We start from the raw sequence: 11783 nt of genomic DNA on the forward strand, positions 1-11783 counted from the left end.
TAGCTTGGCCAGACCAAGAGGGATTAACAACTCTAAAGAAAGACAGAGTCAGCGGACAGGGCCCAACCAGCCCAGGAAGCTCCGTGAGGCTGGCTGTGGGTGTCCGCCTGGCCCAGGCTTGGCCTGGTGCAGTGCCCTTGCCAGGACACTGACTGAGGCTACAGAGTCTATTCTGGTCTCCCTAGCAGGGCCGGTTCTGGTGTGTCCAGTGACCCAACCTGCTTTGCTCTCCAGTTCCCCTTCTTCCAGTGCCAGGTTCGCTTAGTGCCTGTCTGGGAGGGATTTGCTTGCTTGGACCCTGTGTCTACTGGGAGAGCCCACAGGTCACATTGACACTATCATTCCAGGCTGGGGAGCAGGTTGCTTCTTGTAAAATGATATGTTGTCTTTCATGCTCTGTACACTCCTGCCCGGAAGCAAGGACTGCTCTGATGACAGCAAGTGTTTAAAAACAGTGGATAAAGTGGGGAGGGCATACCCAGCCCACCCTGGTAACCGCTCTGGGTGTCTGGCTAGCTTCTCGGCCCTATGCCTGAGCACCACTGCCCCCCTGTACTGTTTTTGGTTTTTACCTGCTCCCCACTGCTGCCTTCTTTCAGTAGAGATGTTTAATAAACAGTCTCTGAAAGGTCAAGTGACATGCCCAAGGTCCCCCAGTCAACAGCACCAAGACTTTGTAGTACTGCCAACAGGGGCTGGCACGAATCTGACCTAGGTTTGAATCCCAGCTCTGCAACTTGCCAACCATATGATTTAGGACAAATAATGTCACCTATCTATTTGCCACTCCCTCGACTGTGAAAAGGTGCCAGTCCTTGGACATGCCTAAGTGAGCTCATCCATAGCTTTAAAATCATTTCTGTGCTGAGGGTGCTCCCAGCTCAATTTCCAGCCTGTACCTCTCTGACTTGAGACACCACCCCTGCCCTGCGTAGTGGGCATTTCAAATATAACACAGACAAGAGAGAACCCCCTCCCTGGCATACTTCCACTTCTCAGACTAACATTCTCCCATCGCTCAGATGCAAGACTTAGTTTTCCTTCTCTCTTAGTGGTTTTTTCATCCTTAGCACACGTCACAGTCCAGCGACCTATTTGCTTATTCATTGAGTCTACTGTCAGTCTCTCCCCTCTAAGCGGTAACCTTCTGGAGAGCAGGGCCTTTGCCTGTCTTGATTACTGCTGCATCCAGAACAGCCACTGGTCGCCGGTGTAGAGACTTCACACGTGTTTGCTGAAGGAAGGGAGGGAGGATAAGGCTAACCTTCCAGGATTGCTTTGTTGTATATCAAATAGTTTCTTATAACCATCTACCTATATTTTTGGACTTATTAACCATCTTTATCCCCCACCACCACCCTTCCCAGCCTCTGGTAACCTTCATTCTACTCTGTTTCCTTGAGACCAATTGTTTTAATATTTAGCTTCCACATATGCACGACAACATGTGAGATTTGTCTTTCTGGGTTTGGTTTATTTTATTAAACATACTGTTCTCCAGTTCCATCCATGTTGCAAATGGCAGTATTTCATTCTTTTTTACAGCTATATAATATTCCATTGTGAGTATCTATGCCACAATTTCTTTATCTGTTCATCTGTTGATGGACACAGATTGATTCCAAATCTTGGCTATTGCGAATAAACATAGAAGTACAAATATCTTTCCAATATACTGATTTCCTTTCCTTAGGACATATACCTCACAGTGGGATTGCCTGGTCATGTGGTAGTTCTGTTACTATTTCTAGTTCTTTTTTTTTTTTTTTTTTGTGGTTTTTGGCCGGGGCTGGGTTTGAACCCACCACCTCCGGCATATGGGGCCGGCGCCCTACTCCTTGAGCCACAGGCGCCGCCCTATTTCTAGTTCTTTGAGGAACCACCATACTGTTCTCCATAGTCATCACACTAGTTCACATTCCCATCAACAGTGTATGAGGGCTCCCTTTTCTCCACATCCACGCCAGCATTTGTTATTGGCTTTTAAAAAAAATAAAAGCTGGCTCAGAGCCCATAGCTCATGTTAGGACGCTGGCCACATACACTGAGGCTGGTGGGTTCGAATCCGTCCGGGTCTGCTAACCAAAAATGACAATTGCAACAAGATAAAAAAAAATAGCTGGGCATTGTGGCAGGCACCTGTAGTCCCAGCTACTTGGGAGGCTGAGGCAAGAGAATCACTTCAGCCCAAAAGTTTGAGGTTGCTGTGAGCTGTGACACCACAGCACCTACTGAGGGTGACCTAGTGAGACTCTGTCTCAAAAAAATAATAATAATAACCATTTTAACTAGGATGAGATGGTATCTCACTGTAATTTGATTTGCATTTCTCTAACGACTAAGGGTATTGAGTGTTTTTTCATACACCTGTTGTCCATTTGTATGTCTTCTTTTAAGAAGTGTCTGTTCAGGTCTTTTGCCCATTTCCTAATCAGATCGTTTGATTTTTTTTCTAGTGAGGTGTCTGATTCATTGTATACACGTATTCTAGTTATTAATCCTGTCAGACGGTAGTTCACAAATATTCTCTCCCATTGTGTGTGTTGTCTCTTCACTTTGCTGATTGTTTCCTTTGCTGTACAGAAGCTTTTTAGCCTGATGTGATCCCATTGGAACAAGCTTTGGCTGCCTGTGTTTTGGGGGTATTACTCAAGAAATCCTTTCCCAGACCAATGTGCCGAAGTGTTTCCCTTTCTAAAGTATTTTTTTTTTTTTTGATACAGAAAATCTCACTGTTGCCCTGGGGAGAGTGCCATGATATCATCACAGCTCACAGTACCCTCAAACTCTTGGGCTCAAGTGGTCGTCCTACCTCAGCCTCCCAAGTAGCCAGGACTACAGGTGCCTGCCACAATGCCCAGCTAGTTTTTCTATTTTTAGTAGAGACAGGGGTCTTGGTCTTCCTCCGGCTGGTCTCCAACTCCTGAGCTCAAGCAATCTACCCTCCACAGCCTCCCAGAGGGCTAGGATTACAGGTGTGAGCCACCATGCCTGGCCTACCTTGGTACTTTTGAAGGTGACAGGCCAGTTATTTTATATCCCGTCCCTCAATTCAGGATTTCTGCTGTTTCCTCATGGTTAGATGAAGGCCGTGGGTCTTTGGCAGAAATATCACAGAAGTGATACTGTGCTGTCATTACATCCTATCAAGTCACAAAGGATTTCAGTTTGACCCGTTATAGACAATGTTCCCCTGATTAATGGTTGTCTGTCAGCCTTCTCCGGGAAAATCACTTGTTTTCCCTTTGTCATAAGTAAATTTTCTGTACAGAGGTACATTTTATTTTTTTGAGACAGAGTCTCACTATGTTGCCCTCAGTAGGGTACTGTGGCATCACAGCTCACAGCAACTTCAAACTCTTGGGCTTAAGCGATTCTGTGGCCTCAGCCTCCCAAGTAGCTGGGACTACAAGTGCCCTCCACAATGCTCGGCTATTTTTTGTTGCAGTTGTCATCGTTGGTTAGCTGGCCTGGGCCGGGTTTGAACCCGACACCCTCGGTGTATGTCGCTGGCGCCGTAACAGTTGTGGTACGGGTGCCGAGCCTGTGCAGAGGTACCTTGAGAGATGTCGACATTCCATTCCTCATCAAACTTTCAATTAGTACATTTACAGCAGAATGAACTTCTGGGCTCTGATTTTAGTTTTCTCTTCTCCCTCCCTCCCTTCCTTCCTGTCTTCCACCCTCCTTCATTCTCTTTCTCTATTTCTTTTTTTTGTCTCTTTATCTCTCCCCTTTCTTCTTTCTCTCTCTCTTTTTAGAGTTATTTGTGGCAGCTTTATTTATAATATCCCTAAATTGGAAACAACCCAAATGTCACTCAACAAAAGAATAGATAGATAAATTGCGGTCTTTCCAGATCATAGAACCCTATTTGGAAATAAAAACGAACAACTACTGTTACAGACAACAACATGGATAAATTTAAAAGTCATTGTGTCAAGACAAAGAAATCAGAAACTTTACAGTAAAAATTGTTGGATTGCTAGGACAGAAGAAAACATAATCTATGGAGAGAGAAATCTAAAGAGTCGTTTGCCCTCCCCCCCGACCAAGGTGGGATTGTCCTAGTATGGAAACAAGAGACTTTCTGGTGACACGGAAGTGGCCTTTTCTAGGGCTGGTTACTGGGTGTAAATGCTGTGAAAATTCTTAAACTGTAAAATTTAAGTTCTGTTATTACATGTAAATTTTGCACTCAAAAAAGGGGGGAAATCTGGGGATAAAAACAGAATTGAACTTTGCTACTGCTCAGTGAAGACTTCTTTGGTTCTTCCATGACTTGTCTTGCAAGCAAACACATTTTGCAAAATAGTTTTTCTTTGACTAGTTCCTGGACATTGCTTCTGGGACTGACAGGCTCATGGTACAGGTCGCAGGTTCAAACTGCAGATGAAGAAAATGTGGATTCTTGCTCCTTCAGCAAGGCCTGGCTATACTAACGTGAGGTATTTGGAGTAGTCAGGTTCATAGAAATAGAAAGTAGAATGGTGGTTACCACAGTCTAGGGAATTGGGGATGGAATGTCGATTTTGCAAGGTAGAAAGTGTCCTGTGGTTGGGTAGTGGGCATTGTAGGGCAACAATGGGAATGTCCTTAATGTCACTGAACTGTACCCTTACAGATGGTTAAGATGGCAAATTTTACATTATGCATTTTAGCACAGTTAGAAAAAAAGCCCCAAACATCAGCCAGGTAACTGAATTTCCATCATATGCCATACATCGTGCAAGGCTCTGATCAGGGAACATTGTGATCTGCATTTACACACGAGGAAACTGAGGCTCAGAGTAACTTACCCACAGTTACATGGTCTCAGCGGTAGAGCCAGTGTGCTGTCCCCTCTGTTGTGCAGATGAGGTGTGAGAGTGCCTTGCATGGCCCTGCACCTAATGCCAGGGACTGTGAATCCAACCTCCTTTGTAACCAGGGTGCTCTCTTGGTCACATCTGGGGCCTCGGTTTTTAGCATATTCTGTCCTCTGGCTGTAGAGGTTGGGGTCCATTAAACGTCCGTCCATCCTGGGGACTTTCTGATTCCCACAGCTGCTGAGCCTCTGGTTCTTGTCTACAGCTTTTGCTGTCAGCTCCCACCTGCTGTCACCTCCACAGTCCTAGTGGCCACTCTTTGCCTCTGTGCCCTCAACCGCAGGAGCAGTGTAGGCTGCATACCCTTTCCTCCTGTGCCCCATCCCACCCTCTGGCTACAACAGGCCAGTTGTATCACCACCCCCTTCTGCTCAACAATGAGTCCCTGGTTGCCAAATAATCCCATCTTTGGGGGCAGCTTTCTAGGACCATGTCTGATGCAGACCTTGAGAAAATGAATTGAGACGGGAGGCTTCTCTGGGCGGCGATCCCAGGCAGCACCAGTGAGGGAGCAAGTGAGACAGGAAGCGGAGAGCCAGAAAACCGGGTGTGTTAATGAGCTGGTCCCTGCTGAGGGCAGCTATGCCTAGTCCTGCTGGGAGCCTCTGAGTGGCAGTGTGGAATGTGCTTCAGAGTTACCACAACAGAGAGGCAAGAGAGCGGGTTACTGAATTATGGCTGCTCCCGGGATTGCTAAGGCCCCAGTACCGGCTAGGCTCGCGGCTCCAACAGACAGGGAAGTCCTACGGTCACGCGCAGCGGGAAGGTCAGGTGGACGTGGGACCCGGGCATTGTCAATGTCTGCAATCTATAAAGAGGGAAAACTATTCCTCGACTTCTTCACTCTCAGTCTTACTCTTCTGAATCACTTTCAACTCCGAGTCATTAAGAGACATACTTTTTCTGCGGCATGAATGCTGATGGACAGTTCAGTACTGTTTCAGGTTCGCCGGGAAACAGACTCGGGGACCCGGACGTGGAGCTGGCGGAGTAGAGACTGCTCAGGATTGGGTCCAGACGCTGATCTGGGACGCAAGCCGCCGTGGGGGTGAGAGCGCTGACTCTTTGCACTCCCTTCCTGACCTCCCTTACATGCAGGTAACCCCTGGTAGGGAGTGCGACTTGGGGTGAGTCCACCCACATCAGCTGAGGCCGTCCCAAAGGGGGGACTGCGGGCCAACAGCACCGCAGCAACTGGCTGGTAGCGCCCCCTGCTGAAGGGGAACCCAAGTGGCGCAGCAGAGCCTGTGCCACAGTCCACCCCCTTACTGCTTGGAGCTCTTCTTCTGTTAAGTTCTGGGAAGGAGAACTTAAAGGGGAAGCTTAGTGCAGTGAACTCAGCACTTGCCCCTACACCTAGTTGCGGGACATGCCTGATATTTACTGTCTCTGCCCTCAACTATCTGTTCTGAGTCTCCCTCACCCTCAGACAGCACTTCTGGGCCAGCCTTACCCAGGGGTGTGACCCAGACCCTTATCCCTGGTCACTATTCCTTCTTGGGCTGGGGCTCTGCACTTGACTATTTGTCTTTAATAATGGGCAAATAGAGCATATTCTTGGCAAAAATATCCAGAAGGGCTGTGTTCTCCGTACATCACGTCAAGATGCCCGTGGCGTTTTTTGTCCCAATACAGACAGTATTAGGCTTGATGACTCGGTTAAAGTGGGGCCCACCAGGTTTGACCTCTACAACATAATTCGTGGGTAAATACTTTGAGACTGTGTAAATATCCTGTTTCTCATCAAACTTTACCCACTAGTTTAGTATCCACTACTTCACCATTCTTTCTGTACTTCCCATTGATTACTTTGCATTTAAGGAACTCCTGTCCCTTCTCTTCCATTTATTTATTAATTTTTTCACATCATTATGTATAGACTTAAAGATTCATATATTCAATGGGTCATAGTCTATTACCACCAGTGCTTCTTTTGAGTTCACATTCCATTCTCATTTATTTGTTTATTATTTATTTACATCAATATAGAGTCAGAGTCCTTAATTTATTTACTGGGCTATAATCCATTATTACTATTTTGATGCTCAAGTTGTCCCAGATTTGGCCAGTGGGATCCCTTCATGTTGGTTCCTGTCCTGGAATCAGTCATATTTCCAACAAACCTGGCTTCCTTTTAGTGGAGAAGGGGTTTAGAAAGCAAGATCTTGGCGCTGGGCATGTTCATTTCCACCAATGTGTCATTGCCTGGAGACTATCTCAGAAGAAAAGCTGGAAACTGGATGTAGTATACATAACACATACATGCATATATATTTCACATATAACTATGCATACTTCTTTTTTTTTTTCTTTATGGGATTTTTATACTATATTAAAAAAAAAACACAAAATAAAAAGGGTTCAACTAACATATGTCCTAGAAGTCCCTCCAAGAGTCTCAGCACCCAGCAGCCATGGGGGCTGTAGCTTTGCTCCTCTGCTCTGCCCGCAGCTCGTTTAAGGATCACTGGAGATGACTTGTGCTCTAGGTCTTAAAATCAAACTTGTTCTGCCAAATCCAAGACCCTGAATTTATCCAAACTGTAGAAACATGCTATTACCACCAGTCCACCAAAAATACCTCCCATTCAGATCAACAACTTTAATTGCTGACTCCACTCTCTCAAATTCTAAAATATCCCTACTGCTTCAAATATCACACATTTTCTGAGTTTGCCATATTTTTCACATTCTTCTTTGGTTTCAACTTCCAAGTCTTCATCTACTTCTCCTGCACCAATGATGTTCCTTGATAGGACCGTTTTAGTAGGACACTTAAGTATTTCAGTCAACGGATTTGAATTCGACTTCTTGGTTGCATCTGGGGAGTCACCTTTCTTCCTCACTCATCCACAATGATCTTGCCACCACGCTTGCTGGTCTTCTCCACCAACAGGGCAGTGCTCAGACCCTGCTCCGGCTTCCTCAAGCCCTGGCCCTCCCGCAAGCCATACTTGTGCACCATCTTATGCGCCACTGTGTCCCCCATGTTAGCGAGGAGGGAGTTGCTGAGCCAGTGGGAGCCTCGGTCTGTCCTGCTCCTCCTACGGCCTAGGGTGGGATAACATGAGCGCCGTCTCCAGTCCTCTACATAAGGAAAATGTCTAGGTAACGCTTTGTCTTTCTCTACTAGAGAAGTCTGTGGAGCGATGCCATCTTCATCAGAATCTGGATCTGGTCTTTTTTTTTTGAGACAGAGTCTCATTATGTCACCCTCGGTAGATTGCTGTGGCATAACAGCTCACAGCAACCTCAAACCTCAAACTCTTGGGCTTAGGCGATTCTCTTGCCTCAGCCTCCCAAGCAGCTGGGACTACAGGCGCCCGCCACAATGCCCAGCTATTATTTTTTGTTGCAGTTGTCATTATTGTTTAGCTGGCCCGGGCCGGATTCGAACCCGCCAGCCTTGGTGTGTGTGGCTGGCCGGTAACCACTGTGCTAAGGGCGCCCAGCCCTGGATCTGGTCTTCTTGAAAAGCCCCTGTTTTCAAGCCTGTCTTTACGTCTGTCTTGCTTCTCATTACCTTCTGCCTCTCCAGCTCCCTCTGTCTCTGCTGTTCCTCTCCCGCGCGTTTCACTACTTTCTGTTGTTAGGAAACAGGGTCATACTTGTCAGCTCAAGCAATCAGAACCTCCCCGGCAGAAAGCCCACTGGGAACTGGACCATTCAGCCCAGCGGCGACATGCGGTGGTGTGTCCCCAGTCTCCCGGTCCTCTGAGGAGCCGCCTTGCTTTAAATTTAAGTCAATGACTGGGGCAAGAACCATACTTTGCTGCGTCCTCTGCCTCTTGGCCTTGGGGAGGGCTGCCTCCTTCGCCTGAAGCTGACACTGCAGAAATTTGAAGGTTTTGGGCCAGCCCTCTGTTTTGTCACTGGTCCCCACTCCCAGGTCATGGTACAAGGACGTCTTTTTTGCAGTTCAAGGCCGACTCGCCCGGCTGGCTGTGCACGCGGCGCCGGCCGGAGCCCAGTGGGGGCCCGCCCGCGCTCCACCGAGTGCTCAGGGAGCTTGGCGGCGCAGGGCGCGAGCGCCCCCTGTTGGTTTCTGTCTGCATCTGTCAGCCAGAAGCCGCGAGTTCGTACGGGTACCGCCATGTTTGTAACTCCCTTCCCCCACGCCCAGACACCTGACTCCCATTTGCTCAAGTCGAGGACACACAGAAGGTAGCTTCAAAGCCACGAACCCATTCCGCTGGAAAAAACCAAATCTACCAACAACAGGAGTTCCATATTTGGTTGCAGTTCTCTTTTATTTTTTACATAAAACTTACATATATAGAAATTCACAAGTCTTGAGTGTATAATTCAGTTTTGACAAATGAATATACCCATGTAACCTGCACCCTGTGTTTCCATCAACCCCAGAAAGTTCCCTCATATTTCTTCTCAGTCTTTTCTTCCAGACGCAACCACAGTTTTGACCTTTTCCCAGCCGGACCTTCATACGGTTTTAGCAATTCATTCAGATTCTTGGCTGTATCAGAAGTTCACTCAGTTTTATTGCTGAGAAGTATTCCGTTGTATGGGTACAACAGATTTACACCACAATTCAAGGGGGAGGCTCGTGCCTGTAATCATAGCACTCTGGGAGGATGAGACAGGTGGATTCCTTGAGTTTAGGAGTTCTAGACCAGGCTGAGCAAGAGCAAGACTGTGTCTCTAAAAAAAAAAAAAAAAAAAAAAAATCACCAGGTGTGTGGCAGGCACCTGCAGTCCCATCCACTTGTGAGGCTTGAGGCAAGAGGATCTCTTGAGTCCAAGAGTTTGAGATTGCTGTGAGCTATGATGCCATAGCACTCTAAGCAGGGTGACAGAGACTCTGTCTCAAAAACAAACAAACAAACCTGTGATGAGCTTTTCTAGTTTTTGGCTATTCCGAATAAAGTTGTTATGAGCATTCAAGTCAAAGTCCTTTGTAGACAAATACAATGTTTTTTTCCATTTCATTTCTTTCCTTTTTTTTTTTTTTGAGACAGAGTCTCACTTTGTTGCCTTTGGTAGAGTGCTGTGGCATCACAGCTCACAGCAACCTCCAACTCTTGGGCTTAAGCAATGCTCTTGTCTCAGCCTCCCAAGTAGCTAGGACTACAGGTGACCACCACAATGCCTGGCTATTTTTTGGTTGTAGTTGCTGTCACTGTTTGGCAGGCCTGGGCTGGGTTCAAACCCGCCAGCTCCAGTGTATGTGGCTGGCGCCCTAGCCTCTGAGCTACAGGCACTGAGCCAATGTTTTCATTTATTTTGAGTAAATATCTAGGAGTAGCATAATGGGTAGGTCAAAGGGTGTGTGTTTGACTATAAGAAGCCACCAAATCTTTTCCAAAGTGACTGCACCATTTTATATTCCCACCAGCCATGTATCAAAGTAGTATCTGCTTATATCCTCACCAGTATTTGTTATTATCAGTCTTTTTAAGTTTAATCATTCCAGTGAGTGTACAATGGTGTCTCACTGTGGCTGTAATTTACATTGCTCTGATGACTAATGATGTTTGGCATTTTTTCACGGGCTACCTGTCCATGTATATATCTACCTTTGACAAAGTGCCTGTCAAATACTTTACCAATTTTTATTTTATTTTTTTTTTTTAGGATTTTTTTTCTTTTTCTTTTTTTTGGTTTTTGGCCGGAGCTGGGTTTGAACCCGCCACCTCTGGCATATGGGACCAGCGCCCTACTCCTTGAGCCACAGGTGCCGCCCCTCTTTTTTTTTTTTTATTGTTAAATCATAGCTGTGTACATTAGTGCAATCGCCTGTACCCATTCTAAGATGCACCATAGATGTGGTCCCACCCATTACCTTCCCTCCACCAAAACCTCCCCCCTCCCTTCCCCTTCCTTGGCCCTTTCCCCATAGTCTTGTGCTATAGTTGGGTTATAGTCTTCATGTGAAAGCTATAATTTAGCTTCATAGTAGGGCTGAGTACATTGGATACTTTTTCTTCCATTCCTGAGATACTTTGCTAAGAAGAATATGTTCCAGCTCCATCCATGTAAACATGAAAGAGGTAAAGTCTCCATCTTTCTTTAAGGCTGCATAGTATTCCATGGTATACATGTACCACAATTTGCTAGTCCATTCGTGGGTCGATGGGCACTTGGGCTTCTTCCATGACTTAGCAATTATGAATTGGGCTGCAATAAACATTCTGGTACAGATGTCTTTGTTATATTGTGACTTTTGGTTTTCTGGGTATAAACCTAGTAAAGGAATTATAGGATCTAATGGCAGGTCTATTTTTAGGTCTCTTAAGTATTCTCCAAACATCCTTCCAGAAGGAACGTATTAGTGGGCATTCCCACCAGCAGTGTAGAAGTGTGCCCTTTCCTCCACATCCACACCAACATTTCTGGTTTTGGGATTTTGTTATGTGGGCTACTCTTACTGGGGTTAGGTGATATCTCAGAGTAGTTTTGATTTGCATTTCTCATATGATTAAGGATGATGAGCTTTTTTTCATGTGTTTGTAGATCTTAACGTCGGTCTTCTTTAGAGAAGTTTCTCTTCAAGTCCCTTGCCCACCCTGAGATGGGGTCACGTGTTCTTTTCTTGTTAATACGTTTGAGTTCTCTGTGGATTCTGGTTATTAGACCTTTATCGGAGGTATAACCTGCAAATATTTTCTCCCATTCTAAGGGCTGTCTGCTTGCTTTACTCACTATGTTCTTGGCTGTGCAGAAGCTTTTTAGTTTGATCAGGTCCCAGTAATGTATTTTTGATACTGCTTCAATTGCCTGGGGAGTCCTCCTCATAAAATATTCACCCAGGCCTATTCCTTCAAGAGTTTTCCCTGCACTTTCTTCAAGTATTTTTATAGTTTCATGTCTTAAGTTTAAATCTTGTATCCAGTGAGAGTCTATCTTAGTTAATGGTGAAAGGTGTGGGTCCAGTTTCAATCTTCTACAGGTTGCCAG

General features: G+C 45.9%; 1 pseudogene; it reads right to left on the reverse strand.

Moving 5' to 3' along the window:
* Window positions 1-7318: 7318 nt before the first annotated feature.
* Window positions 7319-8963, reverse strand: LOC128565345 (splicing factor 45-like; annotated as a pseudogene).
* Window positions 8964-11783: the final 2820 nt, after the last annotated feature.

The sequence above is a fragment of the Nycticebus coucang genome, chromosome 14 (genome assembly GCF_027406575.1).
Source record: "Nycticebus coucang isolate mNycCou1 chromosome 14, mNycCou1.pri, whole genome shotgun sequence".
Classification (NCBI taxonomy): domain Eukaryota; kingdom Metazoa; phylum Chordata; class Mammalia; order Primates; family Lorisidae; genus Nycticebus; species Nycticebus coucang.